The sequence below is a fragment of the Cupressus sempervirens genome, chromosome 2 (genome assembly GCF_028749045.1).
Source record: "Cupressus sempervirens isolate cs-2001-9-10 chromosome 2, ASM2874904v1, whole genome shotgun sequence".
In the NCBI taxonomy this organism is placed as follows: Eukaryota; Viridiplantae; Streptophyta; class Pinopsida; order Cupressales; family Cupressaceae; genus Cupressus; species Cupressus sempervirens.
In genome coordinates this window covers 654,565,670-654,578,128 of record NC_143119.1, presented here as the reverse complement: position 1 = coordinate 654,578,128, position 12,459 = coordinate 654,565,670, and the positions used below count along the sequence as shown (strand labels likewise).

At 34.3% G+C, this 12,459-nt stretch overlaps 1 pseudogene; it reads right to left on the bottom strand.

The window, feature by feature from the left end:
* Window positions 1-1,279: 1,279 nt before the first annotated feature.
* LOC149575076 ((R,S)-reticuline 7-O-methyltransferase-like) lies at window positions 1,280-12,147 on the bottom strand (annotated as a pseudogene).
* Window positions 12,148-12,459: the final 312 nt, after the last annotated feature.

Below are 12,459 nucleotides of genomic sequence, written 5' to 3'. Positions count from 1 at the left end.
TTGTTAATCTACCAACACTAAATATAAGTTGTTTATTTGATTTATTTTAAACCTTTCTTGGATAATATCTCAATCAACAAAAAATTGAGGAAGGCCAAATTTGTTTTCTCAAATTATTTGTAACTGTTATGAATTAAAACTACATTTATACACAGTTAAAAAATATGATTTGAGCTAGGCACTAAGAATATAGTTGTGATTTGTACATGACGAACCTAGCATCTAACAAATGTTATGCGAATATGAACTCTATACTGCAAAGTTAATTTTTTTGCACTGGTGGAATGGAATAATCATGTCCATTTCATATTCAGAAGCCTTAAATGCAAACAAAAATCAAATCTAAATTATCTAAAAGAAGGATACCTTCTAATTTGATGATGGCCATAGAAAATATGTGACCTTCTTTCCTTTCTATCTTATATAAAATATGTAATGAATGAAAATGCTATTGATAGGGAAAAGGTAAAAATATAATATAAATAATTATATCTTTCTTAAAATACGTTGTTATTAGACTAAAATCTACTACAATTATTTGATGATTATCTAGGGCCAAAATCTCTAATCTTAATACTATTCATTTTATAAATGTTTAGTTATCTATAGTAAAAAATAATATTAATGTATTAATATATAGATATACTAAAATACAATTAAGTAGTTATAATAGTATCGTTGCATTTATGTGAAACTTACATTTTTTATATTAAAGTTTTATCTAAAATATATATCAAATATTAATCAATTAGTAATAAAATTATATTTAATATTTTTAATTTTTTAAATTATTATTCTAATTAACTAAAACTATTATAATCTACGGAAAATAGAAGCCACTACGTGGCACTTCTTATTAATTTTCACTTCATTTGTTGCAGCAGATGATGAGTGTGAAGAAGTTTCCTCTTGAATATGTGGGGACAGAGGTGAATAAATGGAGTAACACTTGGTAACTATGGTGCTCCATTTTATTATGTTGTAATAAAATGTATAAAACATTTCTAAGTGTATCGATTTATTTTTCAAAACGTTACAAACATTTCTCAAATGACACTCATTTTAAAATTTTGAAACAACAATCTATTTTTTACATAAGTGACAAATGTTTAAATTGTTGAAACAACTGTCATTTTTTACATAAGTGAAAAATGTTTAAATTGAAGACAATTGTAGACACTATAGAAAGCCTCTCAACTTAAAAATGTTTTTAATGTTGATTCTTTTTTATGAATCTAAACTAAGAAATTTAAGAATCAATAAAATCTAACTTTCTCAATGAACTTATTTAGATTGTGCATCTTACTAATTCTTTATTCATATATAATATTTTACAATACCATCTTGTTGAGAAAGTTTCCCAAGTCAGTCAGAACTTAAAGAGTTCTACAACAGCTTGAACAAAGGGCAATTTAATAATATTATAACGTTTAAATCTAGCAGCTTGAGATAAAATCTTATACTCATGTTCAGATCTTTCCTTCCCACCATGAGTGTGAGCCATCATGAACAGATCAAAAGCCAACCCCAAACATCCATTCTCTTCCACAACTGCATCCACAATTATCACCTTCCCCTTCTCCGAAATCGCCTGGTAACAATTCTTCAACAATCTCACAAACTCCTCATCACTCCAATCATGTAAAACCCACTGCATTTCACCATAAACCAAAGAAACCATAATTAATCAATTAAATTCATTATATTAGCTATAGATAATCTTTTCACACACATTATTTTACCTTGAGAAGAATCACATCAGCAGAAGGCACACTCTCAAACATGTCACCAGCAACATGTTCAACCCCTACAACAATTTCATGATTGATCACTTATATGGAAACTAAAATGTCTGTAGATTGTTGAAAATTTAAAAAGTTTGGATTTTTCATACCAGGAATGTCTTTTGGAGCGGAAGCAATGACATGCGGCAAATTGAAATTAATGGCATGAATGTGAGGAAATTTGTGAACAATCATGGAACCCGTCGATCCAATGCCTCCCCTGACGTCCACCAGAGATTTGACACCCTCAAATCTGTCATAATTTGCAAAGAAGACATTCATTATCAGTGGGGAGTTGCTGGCCATGGCGTCGTTGATGATGGCACTGAAATCAGGGTTTGAATTGGCAAAATCCCAAATATGAGATCCGTGAGCCCTCTCGAATGGACATCCACCATGGACAGTGCAGTCGTACAAATGATGCCACGCTTCCAGGAAATCGCGGTTCGTCTCCATCATCAGAAGCGCCGCAGAATATTTTGATTTTGATTTTCCTTAATTTCCCCCTTTCTCTTTTACCAATAATTTTGAGATTCCCGTCGATCCGTATTTGTATGCATTTTCCACATCTTGTCCGCTCTTGGAGAGGATTGGAGTTTGGGAGAAGACTACATGAGAGGAGAGGAATCTGAGAATTCTGGCAAGGTAGTCGGAGTTAATGGGAGATTTTCCAGTGGAGGAAGAAATGAGGGAGGCAATTTGGGGAACGGAGAAAGGCTCGTCGGAATTGGAAAGAATGGCCGGAATTTTTTCTCCCTAATTTTGAAGTTAATGGAGACTTGCAAAAATATATGATGAATAATGAGTCTCCATAGAGACCCAGTAAGAACCTTATTTCCACTCTTAAAGATATCCTCATCTCTATGAATCTAAAGTTTCCATACTAGTAAAGAAGAGAAAATGTCCCAGATAGTATTAAAACCTTTGGATACATGAGGTATGTGGCTAGTAATAACATGAAATAGGAGATACAATGTCCAATTTTAATGTCGAGAAGCATCCAAAACCCCTTGATAAAGGGATAGTCAAAAAGGATGTGATCAATTGACTAAGGAAGGTAGCAGACAATACATGAATGTGGATTACTAGTAGGCATGATGATTAGGATTTTATGCAGTAAGGCTTACTAAATAAAGGAGATGATCTTCGGTTCAATGGGTCTATGCTCGAGAGCGTGTGGGCATTTAATCAAATAGGTTGGTCAAGGTCAATACTCCATTTATAGTTAAGATGGTCAAAGATAGAATCTGAATAAAAAAGGAGGTTGTATATGTATTTGGCTATGATTTCCAAAATGGGGGACCTATTAGGCCATCTTATATTAGAGAGTCTATTTGTGATTTCCCCATAGCTAAAGGGTTGTTTGGCTTGTAACCAGGCTTCTCTTAAGATAGAATAGGTTCTCTTATGTGAGTGTGGTAGGGGATAGTTTCTTGCCAGTTCCTCCAATTGAAAAAATATCTCATCTATAATGAGGTTGCCAAATTTTGAAATACCAATTTTGCACCAATATTTGGCCAAACAACCTTGCAATAGGGCTAGAGGTTTGTTATTTCTCTCCAAGCTCCACCATGGTGATTTTTCACCACATAGCTTGTTTGACTTGTCAATAAACTTTGCTCCTCCTATCTAGTGTTTGACCCACTCCCATCCTTTCCATATAGTCTTGAATACATTTGACCCTAATTTTCCATTTACCACATAGGAGGATCCCAAGTTGAAGGACCCCTCTAGAAATATTATTCCTTATTAGGAATTTCAAAGGTTCCTCTCCTTGTAATGCCTTAGCTACCCACTTGATTGCTAGTGCACATCCTTGCCATCTAAAATCCTTCAACCGTAACCCTCCAATTTATTTCCTTTTGATACACCAGACCCATTTTACTGCATGTTTTTTTTACTAAACTCTTCCATGTGACCACAAAAAATTCATAATCACTTTCTAAATGTGGTTGATGTGTGCTTGATTGAACAACTAGGATGAGGAGTAGTGAATAGTGTATGCAGTTGGGACCATCTGACAAACTTGTATTCTATTAGCTAAGGATAGGTAATTTATGTTCCACTTCTTCTTTTCAATTTTGCATTTTACCCAGTTCCACATGTTATTGATATTAGGGGATACTAAGAATGGTATGCCAAGATATTTAACAGTGTGGTTTGGCCCTCTCCATGAGAACCCAAAATTTGTCATACCAGTCTTGTGGGGTATCTTGCCATCCTAGCATTATTGATTTACTGATGGAAATTTGACTACTTGAAGCTTTAAAAAATATATCGAACTTCTTTACAATATTTTCAACATTATTTTATGAAAGATCAATTAGGAAAGCAATATCATCAACAAATTGCACATTTTAGATTTTCTCCAGGTTTCAGAGTAAGACACCCTTAACTCTAGGTGATAGAGACCCATCTATAAGGATGTAGTGAAGGTAGTCTATAGCTAGAAAAAAGAAGGAAGATGGAAGAGGACATCCTTGTTGTACATACCTCAATATGTGGAATTCATTGGATCTTGAACCATTAACCTCAACCAAAGTTGTAGCATCTCTCATGAGTATGAAGACTATTCTTATAAATAATTCTAGGAACCCAAGGCATTCCATCATCATTTTGATAAATTTCCACTCTATTCTATCATAGCCTATATCGTAGTCAATTAGGAACATTACTAGGTTTTGTTTTGATAATTTGGCCCAGTACATGGCTTCCTAGTAGGTGATTAGGTTTTCCCGTATGTATCTCCCTTTCACATACCCTATTTGAGTATGATAGATAATCTTGGGTATGTTGGAAACTTATAATTGGATCAATTTTTATTTTGGCATTGATGTCAAACATATGGATGAGACATATTACTACCTAATCTAAACATGGTATCTATTTGATCGATGAAGAGGATTTGAGAGTTATTCATAACTATAGCACCTAGAGGAAAGGTTGAGGTTATGAAAAGGAAGTTACAATGGACAAATGATTAGATAGACTTTGACAAAGTAAAGTAATTATTTATGTCAAGAAGGCTAAGCCTAGCTGAACAAAAAAGTAAAATACTAAGGGGTGCTAAGTAATGCTAGTGTCAACTGAGCCACAATTAGTGCCGATCAAATCTAGTGTTGTCTGAGCATTAGTATCAACCGAGAAAGTTAGTTGATACTGAGCCAAAAAGCTTAAACAATGCTCGAGTATTTCATTATTGACTTAGTAACAAAATTAAGTGATTGTCGAGTGATAGTAAAAGATCAAATCCAAAGAAATTGTAAGATCAAGCCAACATAGTTGATTTCTTAGGAGATATAAAATGTGTTGATGATAAGATTATTGAGTTGGATCATTAAATTCAAGGTGATGATTAGGTATCGACCTAACAGAAGAACTCTAGAGAAGTTTCTAGAGGATGATCAAGAATATGTTCATATACATTAAATCAAGAGATCACTAATTTCTTCATCAAAATTGATACCCACAGAAGATAATTGACTAGTAATAGTATTATACTCATTTAAATGATTTGCAATAGATCCACCTTATGGAATTTTCATATTAAATAAATGCTTCATGAGAAATATCTTGTTATTAATGAATTTGGTTATAGGCTTTGGGATTTTAAAAATTATAAAATTCTAAGAAGAAGGGATGTCATATTCAATGAGAAATTGTTATACAAAGATCTGTTGTAGCAACATGAGACGAAAGAAGATGATTTTGTACTATTGGATGATATTCGAAGCAAACACCAAGGCATACACTAGGAGATCAATGCTACAACATATTCCCATGGACCTGAAAGAAGTGGGTGATTACACTAAGAAGGTCGACAAGATGATGCCACTGAAAAAATTCAAGAATTATTTTGTTAAAATTGTAAATGGTGTTCATAAGATGGTGGGTAAGGATGGGATCGATATGGTTTATGGGCAGAATTCATAATTGCAAGAGATGTACAAGATGCTTACCATAGTGGGGAATATGATTATGTCAATAATATTCTAGAATTAAAGCAAAAGAATATTGCCAAGGCTCGGAGTGGGGAATTAAAGGATTTCACCTTCCTTAACTATTCACTACTGATGCATCTAACTCTATACAAGAATATAGGGTACATAAGTTATGATTTCATCGATCAAACTTCTAATATAAATGGAAGTCTACCAATGCATTTATGAACATGGTTATGGGATAGAACATATCATTTTTATAATTTTGTATCATTTTTCCATAATTTTAGTGTTACAATTATGAAAATGTTAGATCTAGGATATTTTAGGGCTCCTGATATATTGAAGGGCCTTTTGAGACCAGCCCTACTTCCTGAGGGAAAGAGACTTGACCATAATTGGAGAGATATTTTCCTATTTCCCACATTTTCTATCATGAGAGTTTATGGTTTTCCCCGGCCACACCATATATTGCCTAAATTTATCCCTCTTAGGCTAAGAATAATTTAATTTATATGGCAACTATTCTTGGTCAACAGGGAGTATTTAGGTCCCAAGGTGCATAGAGGAACCTTTTGTTGGCATTAAGTTGTATTTGTCATTAGTGATAACACTTATTCGATTCTGAATGGCTACCAAGTGCATCACTCAGTCTATAGTTTATACAAAGCATTCATTGGTTACCTTGTAAGTTCATCACTAAAGCGGTCCATACCAAGCATTCTTGAAGCTACTGAGTGAGTGTGTAGTTTAGCAGTGTTTACCGAGCATATAGTGTTCATTGAACAAGTAGTGGTTAGCGAGCTTCATAGTGTCTACCGAGTTATCATTTTGTGTCATGTAAAGCTAGTTTCTACTGAGTGATAGCAAGGTAATCAAAGCATTTAGTATCTACCAAGTGACACTATATCTACCGAGTCTCCAGTGGTTACCGAGTTCCAAGCTATGGTTTGTGATTAGTATGGATCGAGCTTCTACTTCTATCGAGGGCATGATGATGCTAAGTAATGCAGTGGACGTCGAGTATCCGAAGGTCACCAAGTCAGCTTGAAGAACCCATGTTTTCTACTGATTGGCTGACTCATAATGTTTTGTTTACTTGTGTTTTAGCTGACCTTGTAATTGTAATTGTTGGAATGGTATATATGTAATGTATTGTATCATTTGCAATATATGGATGAGAATATAAAGGAATGATATGTAATATTTTGATAATATTGAATGTGAATTAGCAGTAGAGCAGAGTTTATAGCAAGGTCATTAAGGAGCAACAAATATATATAAGTCACAAAAGGTGATATGTACTTCAAAGATCTAATCAGCTATCAAGTTTTAAGTTAGATCTATTGTTTCATCCTGATAGGTGAATTAGTTTTCTAAATCCTTTAACAACTCATAGACTTAACAATCTTTGTATAAATCTCTTAATAGAGTACATACTTCATTGAATGTTTGTAAAACCTCTAACAAGGCTGATCTAGTAGTCCAAATTGCTCTTAATGGGGGGAATCATCAAAAGTGGTCAATGTAAGCCCTAACAGGCCAACTTTATAGTGCAGTAGTGAAGTTTTGTGGGTATCATCCCCACCCTAGTTTTACTTTCTATTTGGAAGGTTTCTAGGTCACCAAAATACTGTGTTCATGTGTTATGAATGTTTATGTTTTCTCATGCATGCAGTAGATTAGATGAATGAATGAATGGTGGATGATTTATATGGTTAAGTGCTGAATTGATATAAAGATTTTGAGGTTGTTGATTCACCCCTCCCCTCTTAGTAACCTAGCTAGTCTTGATTATTTCCAACAATTGTTATCAGAGCAAAGTGGTTCTCAGGATAAACCTTGAAAACTTGAGCAAAGATCAAGGATAATGGAGATATTTAGACTTGATAAAGCTATTGACAATGAGAAGCTAGATCTAGAAATGGCCATAGCTCAACTCAAGGAAGCAAAAGAGCATCTTTCCCAATCCCTAAAAAGAAGGAAGGAACTTGCAAGATAATTGAATGACCACCAATATGTTGAAGAAAAGATTAAAGACTTTTTCCTTTCAAGTAGTTCAGATGAAGCAAATGAAGCAATCAAATAACTCCTAGTAAAGAATGGCTCTTTGCAAGAAGAGGTAAGAAAATTGAAAAGAGAACAAGAAGTTCAATCAATAAGAATGTGTGAAATTTTGGAACAAAGGAATAAAGCCAGTGATGACTTGGAGTCAAGGAAAAATGAAAATCAAAGTCAATCCCTTCAGCAAGAAAGTCTTATCAATCAACTCTCCAATGCAAATGAGGAAATCATTAATTTGAGATTTGAAAATGAAAGTCTAAGGAATGATTTGATCACTGAAAGACAAATCAATGAAAGATTGAAAGCTGATCTAATCTCAGAAAAGAAACTCAATGAAAGGATGATGAAATCTCAAGCAAACATGGATCAATTGAGTTAGCAAAGTGAGCAGAACCTTCATAGGCAAAAAGGTAAAGCAGGACTTGGTTACAAAGAAGAAGGTGAATCCTTCAAACAAGGTGCCCAAAGGAATCAAAGACCTACTTGCAATCACTATGGTAAGTTAGGTCATACATCAAACAAATGTTTGAGCAATGGAAAGGAAAAATTCAACAGAAAATGTTACAATTGCAATAAACATGGTCATAAAGCTAATGAATGCAAGGAGAAACCAAAATTTGAAGTTAAATGTCACAAATGCAAGAAACAAGGTCACAAGGCATCTGAATGTAGATCCAAATCATTCAATCTAGCTGAACAAATAATCAAGGAAATATTTGTATGGGACTACAATACTTGGTGTAGATGTCACTATTGTGGATAATATGGACATATTGGCATAGACTATATAGGGCATCACTTGAGAAAGGGAAATTCAATAGTAAGAAACTATACGTGTAGTAAAATTGGTCATATAGTTAAAAACTACATGAATATAGGAAGAATTGAAGATGAGAAGAAAGCTAAAGATGATAACATTAGGAAGTAGATGAGACAACAGTGGATTCCCAAATCTACCGTGCAGAACAATTCAAATGATAGCCATGTCACTCAAAATGTGGGTGACTCCACCATTTCCAATTAGACTCATGAAGGAGGAACTGGAACTATATTTTCAAGCTATATCTCGAGCAGTTCTAGATGGAAGAAAGCAGAAGATCCAAATTAGTATTTCAGATATAAAGGTATCACATGAGATCAGGTTTTACCGAGAAAGGTCAGGAGTAATGAAAGTTTGTTTGATCACTGAATCACAAGTTTCAACCGAGCTAGTGAGTGGATGACAGTCTATCATGCACTATGTCATTATTGTACCTAGCATTAATGGTGAATTTTCATCATAAAGGGTAGAATTTGACTTCATTTTTCATGGCAATTTCAGAATTCACAGAGCTAAGAGATTTCCAGGTGCATCTAGGTGATTTCGAGCGAATTTCCAGTGAAGAATTTGTTCAAAAAATTTATTTCACTTACTGAGAAATGATGGCATCTGAAAGCACTAGCAGTAGCAAGGAAAAAAGAGGTTCAAAAATGTTGGTTAAGGGTGTGGAGTGGAAACCCTCAAAATTAAAGCTAGTTCTAGCAGTTGCAGAAGCACTCGACCCTAATGGTGCACAATCTCAAATTTCACCAAAAGTACTATTAATTAACAAAATTTGTACTCATTTTAAGTGTTCTATTTAGGACATTAGAACCCTAGAAAAGGATAGTGCTTTAGGGGAGATGTGTGTTGATGGTTCATTAAAACACGAGCATAAGCACCTAGAAACACAAGGGTTAACTCATAGCACACACCTGCAAAAAAGTTTTTAAATTAAGTGGATTAGATACATTCTTAGTCATGTGAACAATGGTCAATTATGGTTAGAGCAGCCCGTGTTAATAATGAGGAAGATGATTCATAAGATTACTAGTCTCCTGATGCTAAACAAAGAAACATCTACAAAAAACCTAGGTCGGGATGAACTGCAGAAGAAAACCCTAGCCGAGTTGGGACCGTAAAGGTTTGAAAATTAGCATTATTTTTGATGTGGAATTGAGATTTGGTATTCATGTAATTGCCCACAAGATTTACAGCTCTAGTCATTTGAGCAGCATGCCATGTGAGGCAGTGGACTTAGCATTTAAGGTTGTAAAGAAAAACATGGAACTTGACTTGTCGGAGTTACTGCTAAAACAATTGAACAAGAATATGGATAGTATTAGGACTTCAAAGAACAACCCTTCCAAATTTGGTTCTTTGTTGACATGTGTTTTCTTTTATGTGCAAATTTTCTTCCCATCTACAGGTTCTATTGTGCGGAGAAAAGATGTTCCTATCCTTTATCAAATAAATGAGTTTATTGCAAAAATGGGTGTAAACCTTGACAACATTATTAATAATTACTTTGAAGATTTCAAGGAAAGGATGAAAAATAGGTTCAAAATTCCTCCTAATCTTGTTGAGGATTATAAAGATGATGTGTTCTTTGTGGATGATTGTGATAAAGTGTACATTTAGGCAGTCAGGCCCTGAGTTGCATGGGTAAAACATCTCCCATATGAGGTAAATATTGATGAAACTAGGGATATTATTGAAGCCTTCATAAATGAACCTATAGACCCCAAGAAACCAAATTTTGGTACATATGATGAGCGAAAAGCAAGAATTGAGCTTGAAATCAAGCTACCCTAGGCAATTAGGAAAGGAAAGAGGAAGATAACTAAGCTGAAAACTACCACTGGTCCTCTAATGCTTACCAAGGGTAAAGGAGAGGATGAAGAAGAAGAAGAATAAGAAGAAGAAGAAGAAGAAGAAGAAGAAGAAGAAGAAGTTGAGAAGGAGGCAGAGCTAGCAAAGAAGAAGGCCAAGATAATCATTACCAAGTCACCAATAGCCCCCACAACTATTTTCACTAGCATATGAAAAGGAAAAGGAAAAGGAAAAGGAAATGGTGAATTTGTGCTTAGCAAGCCCCCATTTACCTTCTAAGAATGATTGAAATAGATGGAAGGAGTAGGTATCACAAACATCAAGGCTCTCAAGTTTGAGACAAGGATTGATGCTGAAAAGATGAAAATTGAGGAATTGGAACTCACCAAAATGGGAAAATGGAAGTATTCCCCAGATCAGATTGCTCCTCAATTCTCAAAAGAAATGTTACTAAGATTGCAACCAAGGTGGGAATGTTCTCTATAGAAAGAAAAAGATATTTATGAATAATCTTTGAGGAGGTTACTGCCAAATCTTACAAATGTAGAAGTCAAGGTAGTCATGAAAGAAAATGAAGGTAAAATGATGATTAGATTCCACAAATGTTTGATTTTAATCAAAGATATTGATAATGTTGTTAGAGATAAAACAAACATGTGGAAGAACATCTATCATCTACATAAACTTAATGATGATCCAGTGGAAATCAAGGATGATGATGAACAGGATAACGCACCATGTGTTACTTTTGATGTTCAAGATTATCAGGCATTAAGGGTTGATGATTAAAAGAAGGAGGAAGAAGTTGAAAAGGAAGACAAGGAAGAAGATGAAGAAGATGATCCTATGAAAATAACAGTAGAAGTAAAGGAAAAGGAAAAGGAAATGGTGAATTTGTGCTTAGCAAGCCCCCATTTACCTTCTAAGAATGATTGAAATAGATGGAAGGAGTAGGTATCACAAACATCAAGGATCTCAAGTTTGAGACAAGGATTGATGCTGAAAAGATGAAAATTGAGGAATTGGAACTCACCAAAATGGGAAAATGGAAGTATTCCCCAGATCAGATTGCTCCTCAATTCTCAAAAGAAATGTTAGTAAGATTGCAACCAAGGTGGGAATTTTCTCTATAGAAAGAAAAAGATATTTATGAATAATCTTTGAGGAGGTTACTGCCAAATCTTACAAATGTAGAAGTCAAGGTAGCCATGAAAGAAAATGAAGGTAAAATGATGATTAGATTCCACAAATGTTTGATTTTAATCAAAGATATTGATAATGTTGTTAGAGATAAAACAAACATGTGGAAGAACATCTATCATCTACATAAACTTAATGATGATCCAGTGGAAATCAAGGATGATGATGAAGAGGATAACGCACCATGTGTTACTTTTGATGTTAAAGATTATCAGGCATTAAGGGTTGATGATTAAAAGAAGGAGGAAGAAGTTGAAAAGGAAGACAAGGAAGAAGATGAAGAAGATGATCCTATGAAAATAACAGTTGAAGTCATTGATTCCCTTCCTCATTCTCCACCTAAAATTGCTACATCATTAGGGTTGGAGATAGCTTTAGCAAGTATAATTGCCACCAGCTCAGATATATCATCTTCACTTGCTACTTCACAGGTCCAAGTATCTATAATGGAAGTATCAGCCACTTCATCTACCAAGTTGTAGCCCTCTTCATCAGCTCCTGAGCAATCTACTTCAGTAGTACGCATAGTTGCCAATTCTCCAATTGTGTGAATTTCTTCAGCACCATGTATGGTAAGTTTTCTAGTATGTTCTATAGTTTTGTCAACTTCAGCTTTAACTGCACCAATTTTTGTTCCAACCAGTTCTTCAGTTGTAAGTATTTCAATGTCTATGCCACCTATTGGTACTTCATTTTTTAATAGTACATCATTTTTGGACACAATTAGTACTTCTTTTAGTTTTCCTTCAACTGGACTTATGCAAGTCTTTTCTGCAAGTCCAACTATTTCTATTATTGTTTCTATTTTTAAGTCCAAGGATGTAAGCTCAAAAGTAAA